This window comes from Uranotaenia lowii, chromosome 2 (genome assembly GCF_029784155.1).
Source record: "Uranotaenia lowii strain MFRU-FL chromosome 2, ASM2978415v1, whole genome shotgun sequence".
Taxonomy (NCBI): domain Eukaryota; kingdom Metazoa; phylum Arthropoda; class Insecta; order Diptera; family Culicidae; genus Uranotaenia; species Uranotaenia lowii.
In genome coordinates this window covers 48,385,000-48,404,322 of record NC_073692.1, presented here as the reverse complement: position 1 = coordinate 48,404,322, position 19,323 = coordinate 48,385,000, and the positions used below count along the sequence as shown (strand labels likewise).

General features: G+C 40.7%; 1 protein-coding gene across 1 annotated transcript in view; it reads right to left on the bottom strand.

The window, feature by feature from the left end:
* The window catches only part of LOC129747227 (leucine-rich repeat-containing protein 15-like), a 121,137-nt gene extending 102,364 nt beyond the window's left edge, over positions 1-18,773 (bottom strand). Inside the window, exon 1 of the mRNA XM_055741323.1 lies at positions 18,593-18,773. The gene's annotated coding sequence lies outside the window, so the exon portion shown is untranslated. The remainder of the gene's footprint in view (positions 1-18,592) is intronic.
* Between the last annotated feature and the right edge of the window lie 550 nt (positions 18,774-19,323).

Below are 19,323 nucleotides of genomic sequence, written 5' to 3'. Positions count from 1 at the left end.
AAATTTGGTTCGGGTTTGGTTTTCTTCATTATGAAGCGTCGAGTGCAAATTGCGATTTTTGCTTTCATCTGTGGAGTGATTTCGGCACCAACAGGAAGCAAAATCGAGGGTGAAAGATGTAACATCCCTCGAAATGTTCTTGATGGTATACAAAAAGGCATATCAGAAATTGCCAAAACTGAGCAAATTAGCATTGTCTTGCCATCTGAGGGAATCGACGAAAAATGCAAAGATGATGTTAAATCGATAATCACGGCCTTGAAATCCCTTCATCAGGAATACCAGGCGATGAAAAACTCTAAAGTTTCTCAAGAAGATATTGACACCCTCAAGAAAATTTTCATACAAAAAATGTCGGAACTTTCTAAAATGAAAGATACTTTTTCGAAAGAGTCAGAAACGGTCAATCAAGAACAGCAAACAGTTCTGCAGGACGAAGTGCACAAGTTAAAGCTAAAAATCGTTAAAATTAAAGAGGAAATTGAACAAGCAACGCAAGAATATTGGAACGCTGTTTTCGAGTTGTTGACAATTTTGAAAACAGGTGACAACAGTACTTGGGAAAAGTATGTCCCCGAAGTCAGAGAACATCGAATGCGTGAATATCTAAACTTTTTGATTCGAAACCAAATTGGAGTGGAAACCTTCCACGACTCGTTGAAGTTCCTTTCCGGGACAAATCATACAAAGGATGTGATATATGACATTTCATGGAATTTGCGAACGATTGCAGCGAAAGAGGAAGAAAAACCACACATGGAGAAGGCAAAACGATTGTTCCTGGAGGTTTTATGCTGGTTAAAATCAAACAGTTCAAGAAAAAATAACCTTATCAGTTACCACAGTTTCATACTGAGATTAGCAGCCCAACCACTGTTTTCTGGAATAAGAGGTACGGCTTTAACACAGTTTATAAATAAAAGTGAAAGTTGCAAACAAGATTTATTAAGTGCTATGATCAATTTACTATCATAAAAATAAAAATGGAGAAAGTTTGAGTGAAGTTTTAACATTAATTTTTCTAATAAGCGTAGCGTTTAAACTTTAATTTTCATCAGTGTAGTAATTTCAACGGCAATTTGAGAGTTTGAAAAAACTCTATTTGGAAACTAAAAAAACGAAGAAGGAGCGGAAAAGATAAATTAATTGGAACGATGTAAAAAAAATTATTTCATATGACGACCGTCAAAAATTGATTTACAAGCTTTTATCGTCATATCATCAATGAAAAACACGAAAGCCACAACCGTGGAAAAATAACTATAATAAATACATATAAAAAAAATCAGTTTCAAGTTTTTCTTATAAGTATTTTTTGTCATTTTTGTCATTCTTGTCAATTTTATCATATTTATCATTTTTGTCATTTTTGCCATATTTGTCATTTTTGTCATTTTTGTCATTTTTGTCATTTTTGTCATTTTTGTCATTTATGTCATTTTTGTCATTTTTGTCATTTTTGTCATTTTTTTCATTTTTGCCATTTTTGTAATTTTTGTCATTTTTGTCATTTTTGTCATTTTTGTCATTTTTGTCATTTTTGTCATTTTTGTCATTTTTGTCATTTTTGTCATTTTTGTCATTTTTGTCATTTTTGTCATTTTTGTCATTTTTGTCATTTTTGTCATTTTTGTCATTTTTGTCATTTTTGTCATTTTTGTCATTTTTGTCATTTTTGTCATTTTTGTCATTTTTGTCATTTTTGTCATTTTTGTCATTTTTGTCATTTTTGTCATTTTTGTCATTTTTGTCATTTTTGTCATTTTTGTCATTTTTGTCATTTTTGTCATTTTTGTCATTTTTGTCATTTTTGTCATTTTTGTCATTTTTGTCATTTTTGTCATTTTTGTCATTTTTGTCATTTTTGTCATTTTTGTCATTTTTGTCATTTTTGTCATTTTTGTCATTTTTGTCATTTTTGTCATTTTTGTCATTTTTGTCATTTTTGTCATTTTTGTCATTTTTGTCATTTTTGTCATTTTTGTCATTTTTGTCATTTTTGTCATTTTTGTCATTTTTGTCATTTTTGTCATTTTTGTCATTTTTGTCATTTTTGTCATTTTTGTCATTTTTGTCATTTTTGTCATTTTTGTCATTTTTGTCATTTTTGTCATTTTTGTCATTTTTGTCATTTTTGTCATTTTTGTCATTTTTGTCATTTTTGTCATTTTTGTCATTTTTGTCATTTTTGTCATTTTTGTCATTTTTGTCATTTTTGTCATTTTTGTCATTTTTGTCATTTTTGTTATTGTTGTCATTTTTGTCATTTTTGTCATTTTTGTAATTTTTGTCATTTTTGTCATTTTTGTCATTTTTGTCATTTTTGTCATTTTTGTCATTTTTGTCATTTTTGTCATTTTTGTCATTTTTGTCATTTTTGTCATTTTTGTCATTTTTGTCATTTTTGTCATTTTTGTCATTTTTGTCATTTTTGTCATTTTTGTCATTTTTGTCATTTTTGTCATTTTTGTCATTTTTGTCATTTTTGTCATTTTTGTCATTTTTGTCATTTTTGTCATTTTTGTCATTTTTGTCATTTTTGTCATTTTTGTCATTTTTGTCATTTTTGTCATTTTTGTCATTTTTGTCATTTTTGTCATTTTTGTCATTTTTGTCATTTTTGTCATTTTTGTCATTTTTGTCATTTTTGTCATTTTTGTCATTTTTGTCATTTTTGTCATTTTTGTCATTTTTGTCATTTTTGTCATTTTTGTCATTTTTGTCATTTTTGTCATTTTTGTCATTTTTGTCATTTTTGTCATTTTTGTCATTTTTGTCATTTTTGTCATTTTTGTCATTTTTGTCATTTTTGTCATTTTTGTCATTTTTGTCATTTTTGTCATTTTTGTCATTTTTGTCATTTTTGTCATTTTTGTCATTTTTGTCATTTTTGTCATTTTTGTCATTTTTGTCATTTTTGTCATTTTTGTCATTTTTGTCATTTTTGTCATTTTTGTCATTTTTGTCATTTTTGTCATTTTTGTCATTTTTGTCATTTTTGTCATTTTTGTCATTTTTGTCATTTTTGTCATTTTTGTCATTTTTGTCATTTTTGTCATTTTTGTCATTTTTGTCATTTTTGTCATTTTTGTCATTTTTGTCATTTTTGTCATTTTTGTCGTTTTTGTCAGTTTTTCAAATAAAATAAAACAATTATTGGTTTCTGTTTTAAAGAGAAACAAACTCATAACACAATTCGGTTTTGTATACGTAAATCGGATATTGTACTTAAATGTGCTAAAATTTTTAGAAATATGTATATCAATTCATCATCTCGGAAAGCCTCCTCAATTTTATTTACTTTAAGCACGCTTTCAAAATTTGTTGTTCATTGACGATTCAGTAAATTATTGAAATCACTCCGGAAGGTTTGCTTGCACGATGCATTTTCTTCTACGAAACTATCCAGCGCCCATCCAACCATTTCGGAGAAAAGCGCCTGAGCAGCTTCTTTCAGTGCGGAAAGATGCGCTGTGATATTATTCGATTTGCCATCCGGTTTCAGCCAGCATAAAATTTCCAGAAATAGGTGTTTCGCCCTTTCCAAATATATATTTTCCTTATTGGCGACCACGTTCTGGAGACTGTCTGAAATTCCTTTCAACACTTCTTTGGCATGATTTGAACCTGAAAGTTTCTCTAGCGATAGCTTCAAGGCACCAGTTTCAATATCACTTTTGATAAAATAATCAAAATATTCACGAATCTTGTGTTCTCTAACCTCAGTTGCGTATTTTTCCCAAACTTCTGGGTTTTTGGAAATTGACAACAATTCAAAAAGGGCCTCCCAATAGGTACGTGTTTCTCGCTCGATATCTTCCTGAATCTTCACCACTTTCAGCTTCAACCGATGAACTTGGTCCTGCTGAACACCCTTCTGGGGATTATTTTCCTGCGTCAGCTGTTTGAAGAATGTATCCTTGTGCTTCGAAAGTTGACTTAGCTTGCCCTCGAATGTTTGTTTTATGCTTTCGATGTCCTCAGAAGAGAGTTTTGAATGTTCCAACTCTTGATACTCATCATGAATAGTTTTCAACGTAGAAACTATAGATTCAATATCTGCTCTGCACTCTGGATCGACGATCTCAGCTGGAGAGACCGAAATAGTTTCTTTTGATTTCTTTATATCTGAGATTCCTTTTTGAAGTCCATCAAGAACACTTTTGGGGATTTCACATCTTGCGGCTTCAGTTCTACTTCCTGTGGGTGCTGAGTACACACCGTTGAGTAGAACAAGAAATGCGAAATTTTTCACTAGAGTTAACATATTGAAGAAAAGTTCTACTGATGTTCATTCGATTCCTGACTTAATACGTTTGATGCGTTTGGATTCGAACCGTCTGCGCAAACAACGTTGGTTCAGGAAAAATGTTTGCACATGCCATCAGCTATTTTAACTTGTTCAGATGTTTCTGAACCGTTGAAAAGATAAAAAAATTGTCAAGATGAATTGAATGAACTTTAGAATTCAATACTGACAACAATGTAACGGGAAAAAGATCCAGAAAGAATTAAAAATTTCAGGCTTTTCCCGGTTTTCTCGGTTCTATTTTAAATCCCCGATTTTCCCGGTGCACTAGTGTTCCTGATATAAAAAATACATCTAGATTAAGCACTGGTTGAACATTTGCAATTGATATCCTGTTTGACGTAATCATTTGAAAAGAAATTTTATCGCAAAAACCCATCTGGTCCAGGATTCCTCTTCGCAAGCTATGCTCATGAACTTATACATCTCACTCTATTCCGTTATCTCATTTTTGGTCTTCGTCTTTTATCCTTTTTTCCTTTTCCTCTTTCGCCTCTTTCGCCAACTTCAGAATGGTTCAAAAAACCTCGAGACGTGAGCCGATTAGGTACTCCCGTAGGATTTCTAACCACCTAGGCATGGCCGACCGAGAAACTACCAAGCTAGATTCCCGTCACGACCACCCCGGAGAAACCACTTCCTTTTGCTGCAGGAAAGATCGTAGCTGAGTACATGAGACCTTTTAAGTTCCACTACAAGTATGAGTCCAAATAAGGGTTATACCGCGTTGCTTTTGAATTGTGGTGTCATACGAGGCTTGTCAAGTTTGGTTGACTATATCTCCTCATTCATCATCTCTCCTGATTTGTATTGGATCGCGCATGATTTAAGAGAGTTTGTAGACTAAAGCACGCCACGATTGTTCGTTGCGACGCATTTCACGCACAACATTTTCAGCCTTCAAATTTTGAAGTTGTTGACGCCTTGAAACGAACCTGGGGCAGAACAAGATAGCATATTCTGCCGATTCCTCCGTATCTACGCATTCTGGGCAATAAGGCGAGCTAATAAGCTTAAAACCATGAAGGTATTGCTAAAGTACTCATGACCCGAAGGAACTGCCTCAGGTAGAAGTTGACCTAACCATACTTCCGATTTACCCTGTCTGAAAGTTGCGAGATTAGCCAATGCCTTCATCTTGCGTTGTTCGATGCGTCCCATTGCTCCTGCCTCTAGAGCAGTGGTTTTCAAACTTTTTTCACTCACCGCCCCCTTTTGCAAAATTTTCGAGCTCAAAGCCCCCCTGGACAAACTTTTAGAAAATCTTTAAAAAATGATTATCTAAATCGTTGAAAAATCATTAGCTTTTGGCTTTATGTTGATGTAAGATTTAATTCAAAATTCATTCAAATTTATATGAGGCTCTCAGAGCAAAAGGGTGGGGGGTATTAAAAGTGTAAAACCGTTCGATTTTGATTTAATAATGTCAAACGATTCTCCATATTTCAAATCATAACTCGTGATTTTTCAGATTTAAAGAATTTTATTTACATACTATTTCCTCCGAAATAAAAATGTTTGTTTTTTTCGAGATAAATTTGCAAAGTTTCCTGGACAATTACTTGAACTGATTTATTAGTTTTTTTTATATGAAATCAAAACTCTAAAATTTTGAATAAACAAAATTCTATATTCACCATTTATTTGTATTATTGAATACAGTCTTTTCGTATATGTTTTAGCATTAATTATCAAAATCTTTATTTTTGGCAATGAAAATACAATCTAATTACTGTCCAGCTGGTGAAATAACGTAAAAAAAGTATAATTTCTCGATATCTGAAATTAAGTGCTGTTCAAAGTTATACAGCATTCACAGGTCTGAAGTTTAAATTTAATTCGAATAACTCAATTCCGGCAATGTTAGTGATAACCAAATAGATTAAAAGTCAATACAAAGCAAATGGCACAATTGATTTTTTCAACCAATTAAATTAAAGATGAACAAGTAAATTGTCTTACCTAAAATAATTCTTTCATATTTTCGTTCCAAAAAACTATCACCACACCACAGATGACTCCTTTGTACACAAATTTGTCCAATGTTTTTTTTTTCTGTTAAGCAGATTTTTTTAAAAATTACTAAGCTTTGCCATCTTAAGTTATTCTTTTTAAGAATAACCCAAAATAATATTACAAAACAAGATCAACTTGTAGAGCGTATACAAAACCTGTAACAATTTCAAAGAATCTGTTAGATATATTTTGAGAAAAAAATTGAGATACTGGAACAAAAATTTGCTGGCAGCTCTGTGGAATTCTCGATATTTTGGTCTTCAGCCTTGAGCCTGATGTTTAGTTTTGTAACGTAATTTCATTGTTCTGCATCGAATTTTTTCGTTGTTATTAAAAATCTACGTTGTTTCGTGATTTGTGAATGTGAATAACGACCTCACCGCCCCCTTGAGTCTTTCCAACGCCCCCCAAATTTCAAAATTGAACTCACCGCCCCCCTGGAAGCTCTCAACGCCCCCAAGGGGGCGGTAGCGACCACTTTGAAAACCACTGCTCTAGAGCATTAACGCTGCTCGTTAAGTTATAGTCACTCATCTAACAGCTCTTGCTTCGTAACACTCCTTGTTCTTAGCCAGAGTTATGTCGATGGGAATCATGCCCGCGATGACAAAAGCTACAACTGCTGATTTGGTCCTGTATGCACAGGAAACTCGCATGACTATCAGCCAGTGGTTGTTTTTGCATGAGTATGAGTTGATGAGCCTTACCTCGTTCAACGCTGTATTCGAAAGCAAAAATTACTTAGAGGCATCGAAAACGAGAAAAACTGACGAAGCAAAACCCGATCAATATGGCCCGTCTTCATGAAGCAATATGCATTCGAGGCAGCGAATCCGAAAAACGAAACGAATGACACTCACTCATCTCCTGTTACAAGCTTGAGGCAACCGAATTAGAAAAAGGTCGAGTCTCCATGTTTTTCCCAGATTCCTGCAACGTTACACGATTTGTCTATGTATCGTGTGACCATTTATTTTATTTTTTTATTTACATAGTATTCCGTCTTACGACATAACTTGACGAACATAATTCCTAAAATTCACTCGGTCCATGGCAACCGTTCTCCAATTTCTCGGGCACCCCACGTTCGCCAGATCACGCTCCACTTGGTCTAACCACCTCGCTCGTTGCGCCCCTGCTCGTCTTGTTCCTACCGGATTCGTGGCGAACACCTGTTTTGCAGGACAGTCATCCGGCATTCTCGCAACATGTCCCGCCCAGCGTATCCGGCCAGCCTTCACCACCTTCTGGATACTGGGTTCGCCGTAGAGTCGCGCGAGCTCGTGGTTCATCCTTCGCCTCCACACTCCGTTCTCCTGCACGCCGCCAAAGATGGTTCTTAACACTCGTCGCTCGAATACTCCGAGTGTACGCAGGTCCTCCTCGAGCAATATCCATGTCTCGTGCCCGTAGAGAACAACCGGTCTAATAAGCGTCATATACAGGTTACACTTCGTGCGAGGGCTAAGTCTTCTCGACCGCAGTTGCTTGTGGAGTCCATAGTAGGCACGACTTCCGCTGATAATTCGCCTCCGGATCTCACGGCTGGTGTCATTGTCTGCGGTCACCAGTGAGCCGAGATAGACAAAGTCTTCGACTATCTCCAGCTCGTCGCCGTCGATCGTGACCTTGTTATTACTGGACAGGCGGGTTCGGTCGGTCTCGGATCCGCAGGCCAGCATGTACTTCGTCTTGGACGTATTAATCATCAACCCAATCCTTCCTGCTTCGCGTTTCAGTTTGCGGTAGATCTCCTCCACCGCCGCAGATGATCTGCCGACTATATCAATGTCATCGGCAAAGCAGATAAGTTGACTGGATCTGTTGAAAATCGTGCCCCGCATTTCGCCCACCGCTCGTCGAATAACACCTTCTAGCGCCACGTTGAACATCATGCAGGATAGACCATCACCTTGTCGAAGCCCCCTGCGCGATTCGAATGAACTCGACAATTCACCCGAAATCCGCACACAGCACTGCGTTCCATCCATCGTCGCCTTGATCAGTCTGATCAGCTTCCCGGAAAAGCCGTTCTCGTCCATGATTTTCCATAGCTCGTTACGGTCGATCGTGTCGTATGCGGCTTTGAAGTCGATGAATAGATGGTGCGTAGGGACTTGGTGTTCACGGCATTTTTGGAGGATTTGCCGTAATGTGAATATCTGGTCCGTCGTAGACCGTCCCTCCATGAAGCCGGCCTGATGACTTCCCACGAATCTGTTTGCTTGTGGCGTTAGGCGGCGGAGTAGGATTCGGGACAACACTTTGTAGGCGGCATTGAGGACAGTGATCGCTCGGTAGTTCTCACAGTCCAATTTGTCGCCCTTCTTGTAGATGGGGCATATTACCCCCTCCTTCCACTCCTCCGGTAGCTGTTCTATGTCCCAGATCCGGACTATCAACCGGTGTAGGCAATCGGCCAACTTGTCCGGGCCCATTTTGATGAGTTCAGCTGCGATGCCATCCTTCCCAGCCGACTTGTTTCTATTTAGCTGGCGAATGGCTTCCTTAACTTCACTCATCGTTGGGAGTGGCTCCTCTTCGTCGTTGGCTACGCCGGCGATGTACGTTCCCCCACCGTCTTGATCTCCTGCATGTGCGCCGTTCAGGTGTTCATCGAAGTGCTGCTTCCACCTTTTGATCACCTCACGGTTGTCCGTCAGGATGCCTCCGTCCTTATCCCGGCACATTTCGGCTTGCGGCACGAAGCCTTTGCGGGATGCGTTGAGTTTCTGATAGAACTTTCGTGTTTCTTATCGTGTGACCAACATCTTTTGAATATGTGCTCGTGAATCTCGTTTTTAAGCTTTTTTTTCCTCAGATTTGAGCTTTTTTTTGCCTTGAGAGCATAGGAGACGAAAGCTTAAATCTGAAGAAAATAGCTTAAATCTGTCAAAACGAGGGGGAAAAAAGGGGAAATCTGAAAGATGTGCTCCATACGGTTTGAATAGCGTTGCCGCCGCATGGTTTTTCCCTGGATCAAAAGCCCGAGGATTTTGCTATTGCTATTATTGCACAGCAACCGCAGGCAGACAACTCGATTTTTGTTTCTTTTTCTCCCGCTTCTTTGCATCTTACATGCGATTAGTTCGGTTGTTGTTGTTGTTCCCTCAACTTTGGCGACCAGCTTGAAGATGTTCTCCTCAACACCCGCTGTCGGCTTTAGTCATTCAAATTCAATGACGTAAATGAGTATGTGTGTCTCGTCCTCATCATGCATCGGGCATCGAGAAGCTACCGAATGTTGAGAGAGTCCGTTCGCAGCAGCAAACGAATAGTGTCTCTCGGAGAAGATCATCGATGCTCCTCATGATGGAAGATTTGGAAGAATGAATAAGTAGGTACATATCGTTTCCTGTCTTGCTATACGAGGCCTCGGAATATGATTTTTGAATATCTCTGAGGAGGAGATCGGTGATAATTTCAATCATTGGTAGCAGCGGATGTGTGCTTCTTAACACGTGTAGAGTATAAAGCTAATAAATAAAATAATTTGAGAAAATAATGGTAATTAGTTTCAGTGCAGTAACGCTTCACAAACAGCTCTTCATGTACTCTTCAGAGTGGTTGAAGAATCAGTTCCTCCAGAATCAGTTTCTCCACACACGCACACACTGGAGGTCTAATCGTTTCCGACCAAGTGAAAAGAGAGACTTGTAGCAAAAAGAATCTTCGTGTGCATTTGCTGTTGAGAGAGCAGAGAGCAAGAATTGCTCTACCTGAACGACAGACGAAGAATTCACGTTGCGCGAACATAGTCAGTTTTTGAAGTGATGTTGAGTTATCGAGTTGTATTCGACGAGAAACGGACCGGGAAAAAAATAGTGTTTCTGCATGCTACAAGACGTTCGTCGTTACGCTAATTTTGGTAGTTTTACTAGTCGGTCCCAAAGAAGTTCTCGGAGCAAGAAAAAAAAGAGGGAGAACTCCACGATTTGAAACGTGTGGCTAAATCGAGCGGCTAACTTGAGTAAGAGAGCGTCACACGTTTTTGATGTGAAGGGGCTTCCCAGAAAATACATCCGTCACACGAATATGGGTCCCATGGCAACGAACGTGTTAATTTAGATCTTTTGCGCTCTACCTACATGGCTGAGCTTTCGCTGAGCGATAGCTTTCGATGCACTTTCACAACAGTATTTGACATGCGCACCAAAACTTAAGCGATTGTCGACCATTACTCCGACGTACTTCAGCTGCTGTTTTGAAGATGTCGTGTGTCCTCCAACTCTTCTGTTGATCACGAACAGATTTTCGATTTTATGGTAAGCTACCTGAAGCTTAACTCCCTCTATCCAGATGCCAACCCTTTCTACGAACACCGTTGCCAGATCTTCTACCTCCTAGATTGTTTCGCCGGTGATCATGAGCACGATATCGTCTGCAAATTCGACTATCTGCGCGCTTGCTGGTAGTTTCAGCGTTAACACCTCATTATGTATGGCATTCCAAGGCACAGGTTCTAGTATGGAACCCTGTGGAACACCCGCTGTTAGGGTAGTAGATCATAATCCAGTTTCGTTTTCGTACGGCAAGACATGATTTTCGACGTCGCCACCACTTGGGGGTATTCCTTCTGGGCATGCTCATGTCGCACACAGCTACCATCATTTTTGTCAGCTGCTCAGCAGTATGGCCATGCGATGCTTCCTGCATGTTGATAGCTTCGGTGCACACTTCCTTATCGAAAACTTTTCATCTCCGCTCATGAAGTGGCCGTTGCCTTACAGCCACCGGAGTTTGGTCTCCTACGCTATAGTGTATCGCGTGGTGATCGCTGTGCGTGAAATCGTCACATACTCTCCAGTTCAAGTCAGTTTTCATTTATGGGCTTGCAAATGTGATTAAAGTCTCCTCCTAACACTACAGGGGGGCATTCCTGCCAGTTTGGGAGTTAGTTCATCCAACATTGTGTTAAACTCCGCGATCGTCCATCTCAGTGGAGCGTAGCAGCTGCAAAAAAAGGTGCCGTTAATTTTTGCAATCACAAATCCGTCTCAGTCTATTACAATACGACTAACTCTTGCATAGGAAAACGTCCCGTGACGTAGGCAGCAGCTAAGTCAGACCTACCCGATGTCCAATTACCGTTTCCAGACGGAATTCTGTTTGGTTCTAATAAAAGCGCTACATCCCACTTCTTTTCGCCTACCGTTTGCTCCAGAAGGAGCTGTGCAACCCAGCTATGGTCGAGGTTTAGGTGGATTATTTCCAGTTTTACTGGCTTGCCATTGCTTTTATAGTCCAAGCCTCCAGTATCGTGGACATTGCTTGTATAGCATGCAATTTTGCTAATTTTTGCATTCTCGAGCAAAGTGCCCCTCTTCACCGCATCTTCCACAGCTTCGTGACCGATCAGGTCTGTTGCAGCTTAGAAATTTTTTGAGAGGCGAATTGCCTTTCTAATCTTAATGGCTATTGGTTCGCTGCTCATGCCACTTATGCAGGAGAGTGCTTTGTCGAGCTTATCCGCAGTGGTGAACTCATCCAGGTTCTAGCACTCTACAGCTGCAATCTACAATAAAGCTCGGACGTTCGCTTCCTCGATGCTCTTTACAACCAGATCTTTCTTTAGCTCGAAGAGCAGTTCGCCTTTTTGGGTACGTCGTGTTTTGGTGACGCTTTCGCCAAAAACAGATAGTTTAAGCTCCGAGCGTAGCTTCTGGAACAAGTCCGCATACGATGTACCTTTTTTTGCTTCCACGATAAGGGCATCACCCCTCGACATCACCCGTTGAGGTTTGGGTTATGGAAGTAGTACAGGCTTTGCGACTGCGCTGCCTGCGTTCTCCTACACTCTCCTCTTTTTTCCGAGCTAAAGACAGTTGTCTCTACGATACTTTTGTTTTTTGGAACTGTTGTTGTTTAAATTCATGTTTAGTCCCACGAGCTGCTGGGGAAATGTACGGTCCACTGCGCCAGTGCTCTTCTTTAGCGCAGCAAGGACTTCAATATTGTGGGGTGCGTCTCAGAGGCTACCGTTATCGACAGACACATTTACAACCCGCCAGCCTTCCACCTCATAAGTACGGTCATGTCCATTGCGTTGGTCGTCTTCGGGGGGAAGATTTGCTGAGTTTAGCCGCCTCTTACGATATGAGTCAGTGACCCCGGGTAGTATTTTAATGCCGCAACCCCACAGCTTCCGCCTTCCAGTCAGTGACTTTATACGAGTTCCATATATTATGGCAGTAATTGGCCAAATTGGCCGCGATATGGGTTACAGGAGGATACCCCATGCAAGAGGTGGTGTCGGCTGGAGTGGGGAGACTTCGTGATAGCCAAGGTCCACGAGATCTTCGTCTGTAGCTGCTACGCCCCCCTATGATGGTCTCTGGATTCGGCGTCATGTTGGACAGAATCGTTAAAGGTCTCACGGGCAAAAGCCCCGTTGTCCTAGGTGGTGACTTCATCGCGTGGGCCGTAGAATGGGGTAGTCGCCCTACAAACCACAGGAGCCAAATTCTACTAGAAGCCCTGGCAAGGCTAAACGTAGACCTGGAGAATGTAGGCGATACAAGGATCTGGGAAGCAAGGAATGGGAGCAATTGACGTCAACTTCTGTAGTCCGGGCTGGACGAGCGACTGGAGGGTAAGCGATGCGTTCACCGATAGCGATCACTTTGCGGTTTGTTATCGTGTGAGCACAAGTATGCTGGCAGGTAGAAGTGGTACGACAACAGTAGCACGCATCTGAAAGACAACACAATTCGACCGGAACGTCTTTGTCGAAGTGTTAAATTGGAAGCGGTACTTGGAAAACCTGTCCGCGGAAAACCTGACAAGGGTGATCTTACGAGCATGTGACGCTGCGATGACGAGGAGGGCCAAGCGGAAAGACTCTTGGCATCCCGTCTACTGGTGCCTACAGGCTAGGCGACACATGCAGAGAGTGAGGTCCCCGTCAGCGAGAGCGGAGCGAAGAATGTCCTACGCTAATGCGAGGTCTGCCCTCTACAGGGCAATCAAGGCGAGCAAAAAGGCACGTTTCAGGCAACTCTGCGAGGAAGCCAACGACAATCCCTGGGGCGACGCTTACAGGATTGTCATGGACAAGATGCGGAGCGGGGGTGTGCCACAGGAAACGTGTCCGAACAAACTGCGTGAAATCGTCGACAAGCTGTTCCTACAGCACGAGGAAGTTTCATGGCCGAGGGTCCCATATGACTTAGGCACGCATGAAGAGGAGCAGATTTCGCTGGACGAACTACGAGAAATTTCTAAGACCCTCCAGCTGAACAAAGCTCCGGGTCCGGATGGCATCCCTAACATTGCAGTGAAGGCCGCGCTCATGGAACATCCCGAAATGTTCCGTTCATCACTGCAACAATACGTGGTTAAGGGGCTTCCTAGACGTGTGGAAGCGGCAGCGATTGGTGCTTTTGCCAAAACCGGGTAAGCCACCAGTTGACCCATCAGCTTATCGCTCGATATGTCTCCTGGATACTGCTGGAAAGGTGCTAGCGAAGGTGGTCCAGAGCAGGATACAGCTCTACACCGAAAGTGTGAACGGTCTATCCGATAAACAGTTTGGTTTTCGGAAAGCCGCAGAACGTAAAAAACGCCTTCAAAAGCGTCTTGGACAGCGATTGCGTCGTCGTTCATTCGTATGAGGATTCCGGCATATATCTGTAGGATGGTGGAGTGTTACTTCCGTAACCAACGTGTGATTGGAAACAGTGAGTGTCTCGGCAGGGGTTCAACAAGGGTCGATACTTGGCCCGGTATTGTGGAACATCGTTTACGATGAACTGCTGAGACTGCATCTCCCCAGGAGAGTGAGACTTGTGGGATTCAATGACGACGTGGTTCTCCTGACATCGGGCCCATCAACCGAAGTGGTCGAGCTTCTCTCCACAGTAGCGATTGAGAAGGTGGAAAGTTGGATGCGCTCCAAGAGCTTGCGTCTGGCTCACCACAAGACCAACCTGATTTCAGCACAATCAGGGACGATTGCAGCTGGACCGTGCGCAATCGAATCTAAGCGTGCGATCAAGTACCTAGGGGCTGGATCGACGACCAGCTGAGCTTCACGGCCCACGTCGACTACGCCTGTAAAAGTGCGGCAATGGCGACAGTAGCCCTCTCACGGGCCATGTCGAACATCTCAGCGATCCGCTGTAGCAGATGGAGGGTCCTTGTCCATTTTGCGGTACGGCGCGACAGCCTGGAATGAAGCCTTGAGCAGGCAGGGTAACCTACAAAAGCTCTGCAGTGTGCAGCGGCTGATGAACCTGCGAGTAATCAGCGCATACCGAACGGTGTCCTCGGTAGCTGCTGATGTTGTGGCGGGGGTCATCCCCATCTCGGTCTTGCTAGAGGAAGATATCTTCTGCTACGAGCACAGGCACATGCCCGACGTGCGGAAACATGCCAGAGAGGCTTCGATGTCCAACTGGCAGCACCAGTGGGACACCTGGGAACGTGGCCGGTGGACCCATTGCTTGATCGCTAAGGTTGGGATCCTGGATGTACCGGAGACATGGAGAGGTGGATTTCTGCATGACACAGTTCTTGACTGGTCACGGATGTTTCATGCAGTCCCACCATCGGTTTGGACACGTAGCCACACCATCCTGTCCAACCTGCGGTGACACAATAGAGACACCAGAGCACGTAGTGTTCAACTGTCCGAGGTTCGAAGGGGTACGCGCTAACAAGCTTGCCGCCTGCGGACCCGACACGACAGTCGACATCATCGTGCGGAGAATGTGTGAAGATGCCAATACTTGGCGCGTGGTCAGCGATGGGTTCATCTGGATCATGACTGCCCTGCTGAGGAGTTGGAAACCGCACCAGTCCGCAACCGATGTAAGGTGACCCCTTTGTCGGGGAGCATCTGAGTAATGTGCGTCCGAACCTAGCAGTAAACCATACAAAGATAAGAGCGCTCCCTACGACGGAAGCTGCGGGGATAAGACTATACTACCGGCCATAAGACTAAAGTGGAGAGGGCCTCGAGCCAAACCAAGCGGAGCCAAGATCTCGAGTCGTTGGATGAGAGGTCATTGGTCTCTTGCAGATGTCTCGAAAAGAGGCAGAGCGCACGATTGTCGTGGAAACCAAGCGAGCCTCGAGTTACGAGTAAAGGCCGGACCTCGAGTCTTCAGAGGAGAGGTCCTTAGCCTTGAATCGTAACAAGAGGCAGAGTATATATGCTGGAGTTTTGACTCGAAATTGAGTAAACCGATAAATGCTTAAGGTGAACTTTATGGCGTAGGGGTACATTATATCTAGAATCGACAAATTGCACCCATGGACCCATAGTAGCATACTGGGGGGCCGCTGTGACTCGCCGTGCCTTTGAATGCAATCCGTAAAAAGGATTTACCACCTGGGTGATCGACTAATAAAAAAAATATATTCATCAAGCTTTGTGCCCGGATCATGTGCAAAAACTGGAGAAAGAAGATAGTGTTTTCCAAATAATAACATTCATTGTTTATGTGTTTTGAATTTTTGTCTAGAAATAGCTAATTTATTTAATATTTTTGACGAATAAGTTGAGTTAGGGAATAAAAATCACTGTTTTTTAGAAAAAAAAACTAAGCTTTCAACAAAGATGGTTATAAAAATCCATTCACCAAAGTACTTTCCGTCCCGTATTTCAAAAGAAACTACTAACCGATCAATTTTGGTGTGATCTATTCATCGAACTTTTCTTACGCTAAAAGTATTAAAATGAAATCTACTGACAATGAAATCAACTGACAATCAAGGTTTATTGCGCTTTTCTCAAAATAACTCTATCAATTCCTTCCCACGTAAAAAATTCACCCACTGTTGGAATGTTAGAGACACGTGTCAAATTATTCTGGAAAAGTGGTTTAAATTCAAACGCAATCCCAGCCGCATTCATATTCATAATCGAAACGTAACAGGTGGGGTCCAATCCACCGAAATCGCATTGATGGGTTTAAAAATATATCTCGAAACCGAATTCGCCAATCAATCAAACCGAAACCGAGAAGAATACTGGTCCGAAATGTTCTCCCTCTCCAATTTCTTTTCGAAGAAGATCGACAGCCATTGATTGGACTCTCAACAAGCTGGCGTGGGTTGGTTCCGTTTTTTTTATATTTTGCAGAATCATCCCCCCTTACTAGGTCCGTCCTTGAATTTCTTAGATTCGGTACCTTATCCAGAAGGACTCCTTATCTTGTTCAAATTTCTAGGAGACTCGCTTGAGTTCGGGGAATTTTCCCCCGGTCCAGATTTGATGTTATTTTTTGTCCCATCCAGTAACGGCCCAATTTTGACAATCGAAATTGTAATTTGTTCCCGTAATGGAGCACTTGGGAGGCTTGTGAATTGGCAAACATCCTTTTTGGGTTCGCTTTCGTCGACAGAAATTGAAAAAGAGCCTTCGGGGGGATAATTAGATTTACGAAAAAATTTATATTCCTTTCTTCTCCGGGTTTTAATTGATTTCCAATTCTTCGAAACTCGGACAATGATTCCGATGGCCATTCATTGTTTTCTCGTGTTTTTTTTTCTGGGCGATGACGAGGAGCCACTCAAATTAGGGTCCTCCCTGGAGAGCGCAAATTAAATCATGATTAAAAGGTTTTTTTTCGTTTTCTTTGTCTTGTTTGATTGAAATTGATGCAAAAAGTTGTAAATTGATTTGGAGCAAACAAAGCGAAAATAGTAGAGAACGTTTAAAATTGGGCAACAAGAGACAATTAAGTATTGGAAAAAAATGGTCAAAAATAATAAAAAAAATGCCAAAAACATCAGAAGCTCAATTAAGTTGAAATTACAAAATTGAAAAAAGTATAAAAAAATCTACAAATACTCGTTGTTTACACGTTTTTCTTTTTTGTTGATTTAATCAACTTGATCAATTAAATGGTAAACATGTTTGTACTTCAACATTCCTTATTCATCTCGTTTCACCCTTTTCTCTTTATCAAATGACAATCAGGAAAACATTTTTCAAAACATTCAATGTTTCCGACATCATAAATCGTCTACAGCATGGATAGTCGTTAAGCCGGTCATCACCACTCGGTCAGATATTAGGTGGGTACGATTTATGACGGTCGCCACACGAACGAAACCCTCAAGATGCGAATCAGTTATTTACAGTTCGACTTTCCGGTTCCGGTATTTTCACTCTATCTCGGCAAATCCTTGCCAGGCGCGTGTCATGGGCAGCAGCCAAGGATGCTCGGCGTTTGGACCACCTCTCACAGTCCTAGTTCATTGATTTAGGAGTTTGAACCCCTGCGCCTCATTTCATCTCCAGAAACGGCAACAAATCCGGTTGATTTCGGATGCGTCAGGTTTTTTCTTTGTTTCCACTCTCTGTGGTTCTCCGATACGGTGTGGCGGCTGTAAGGCGTCGAAAGCCATTCCGTTTTATCACCTTCCGGCCATTTTCGAGAAAAGGTGAGTGTTTTCTAAAGCAATTGAAGAATAGTGGGTTTGAATATTACAAAAATCTACAAAAATTCCTTTGTTAAAATTAAGAACTTGATTTCGGAATCTAATTTTAGAGTTCTACTTTCAGAACTTTGAACTCAAAACTCAAATTCCAAAATTTAATAAAAAAAAACAACTATTCACACACTGTGCCTCGTGCCAAGCTAGGGAAAGATCCATTGCCAAAAACCATAAAATCCTCTTCAATTTAAAGCATTCCACAAGCCAGCAGTAGTAGCAGCCGAAACCTGAAAAATCTTTTCCAAGTAAGGCATTCGATTTCCTTCAAGCTTCGAGCTTCAAATTCACGACGAAACCCTGGCAGCTTTCCACTACAGCGAAAAAAAGGGGAAGCTTAGATTGATGGACCATCGACGACGTACTGGAAATCAATTTCTTCTGTCTTGCCCATGTTGAAATAAAAAACGCCAGACGCAAAATTCCATTCAATCGCAGCTTTTGAAAGCAACCTTAATACTCTGGCTAGGAGAACGCACCCAAAACAGCCACAATATTTCATCCCTGAGTGCGTTCGTTTTGAGGGTATCTGAAAATGGGTCCGGAGAATTTTTCAACCCCTACCTTAAAGCTGACCCAAGAGCGATGCAAGGTGATAAATTTCAAATGGGATTTTGTGGATCGATTTACACGATTTTGTGGTAAATTTTTGACGAGAAAAGAAAAGAAATGTGTTTTATGAAAATTATGGTTAAACATTTGAATTAAAAAAAATCTGATTTAAAAAAAATCATTTGATGGAGAAATTTTATTAAAATCGATTAGTTGTTTCAGAATTGTCAATCAACAAAAAAACAAAAAAAAAACTTTCATTTTTCTTACCTATCGCTAAATGTGCAGCTCACGGCAGTTGTTGTCCAGGATTTGCTTGCTTCCAGAGTTTATTCGCATTTGAGGGGCAATTGAATGATTTTTCGGTAGATGGAGAAATGGACTTTTTCAAAGTTCTGACCACTTGGTTAATTGACTTGGGAAATCTTTTTCGTTTGTTTGATGAAGAGAATCTGAAAAGAAAAATGATGAAAATATATTTCAGTAGTTGATATAAAAAGTTTTAAAACATATATGTTAGGCGAAGAAAAATAAAAAAAATTGCCTCAATAAAACATTTTAAAAGATACATTATTCCATGAATTGTTTTGTTAATGTAAGGCATTTTGATATGATTTAAGCATTATAATTTGAATTTAACTTGAAAATCTTGATTAAATGACTTTTTCAAACTTGCATTTGAATCGGCTTCAATTGTTTGTTATCTATTTTCATTTTTTCTGACTTTCTAACGTCTAGTTTGAAATTTTTTTGACTTTCTGGAGATAAAAATGACAAAAATGACAAAAATGACAAAAATGACAAAAATGACAAAAATGACAAAAATGACAAAAATGACAAAAATGACAAAAATGACAAAAATGACAAAAATGACAAAAATGACAAAAATGACAAAAATGACAAAAATGACAAAAATGACAAAAATGACATAAATGACAAAGATGACAAAAATGACAAAAATGACAAAAATGACAAAAATGACAAAAATGACAAAAATGACA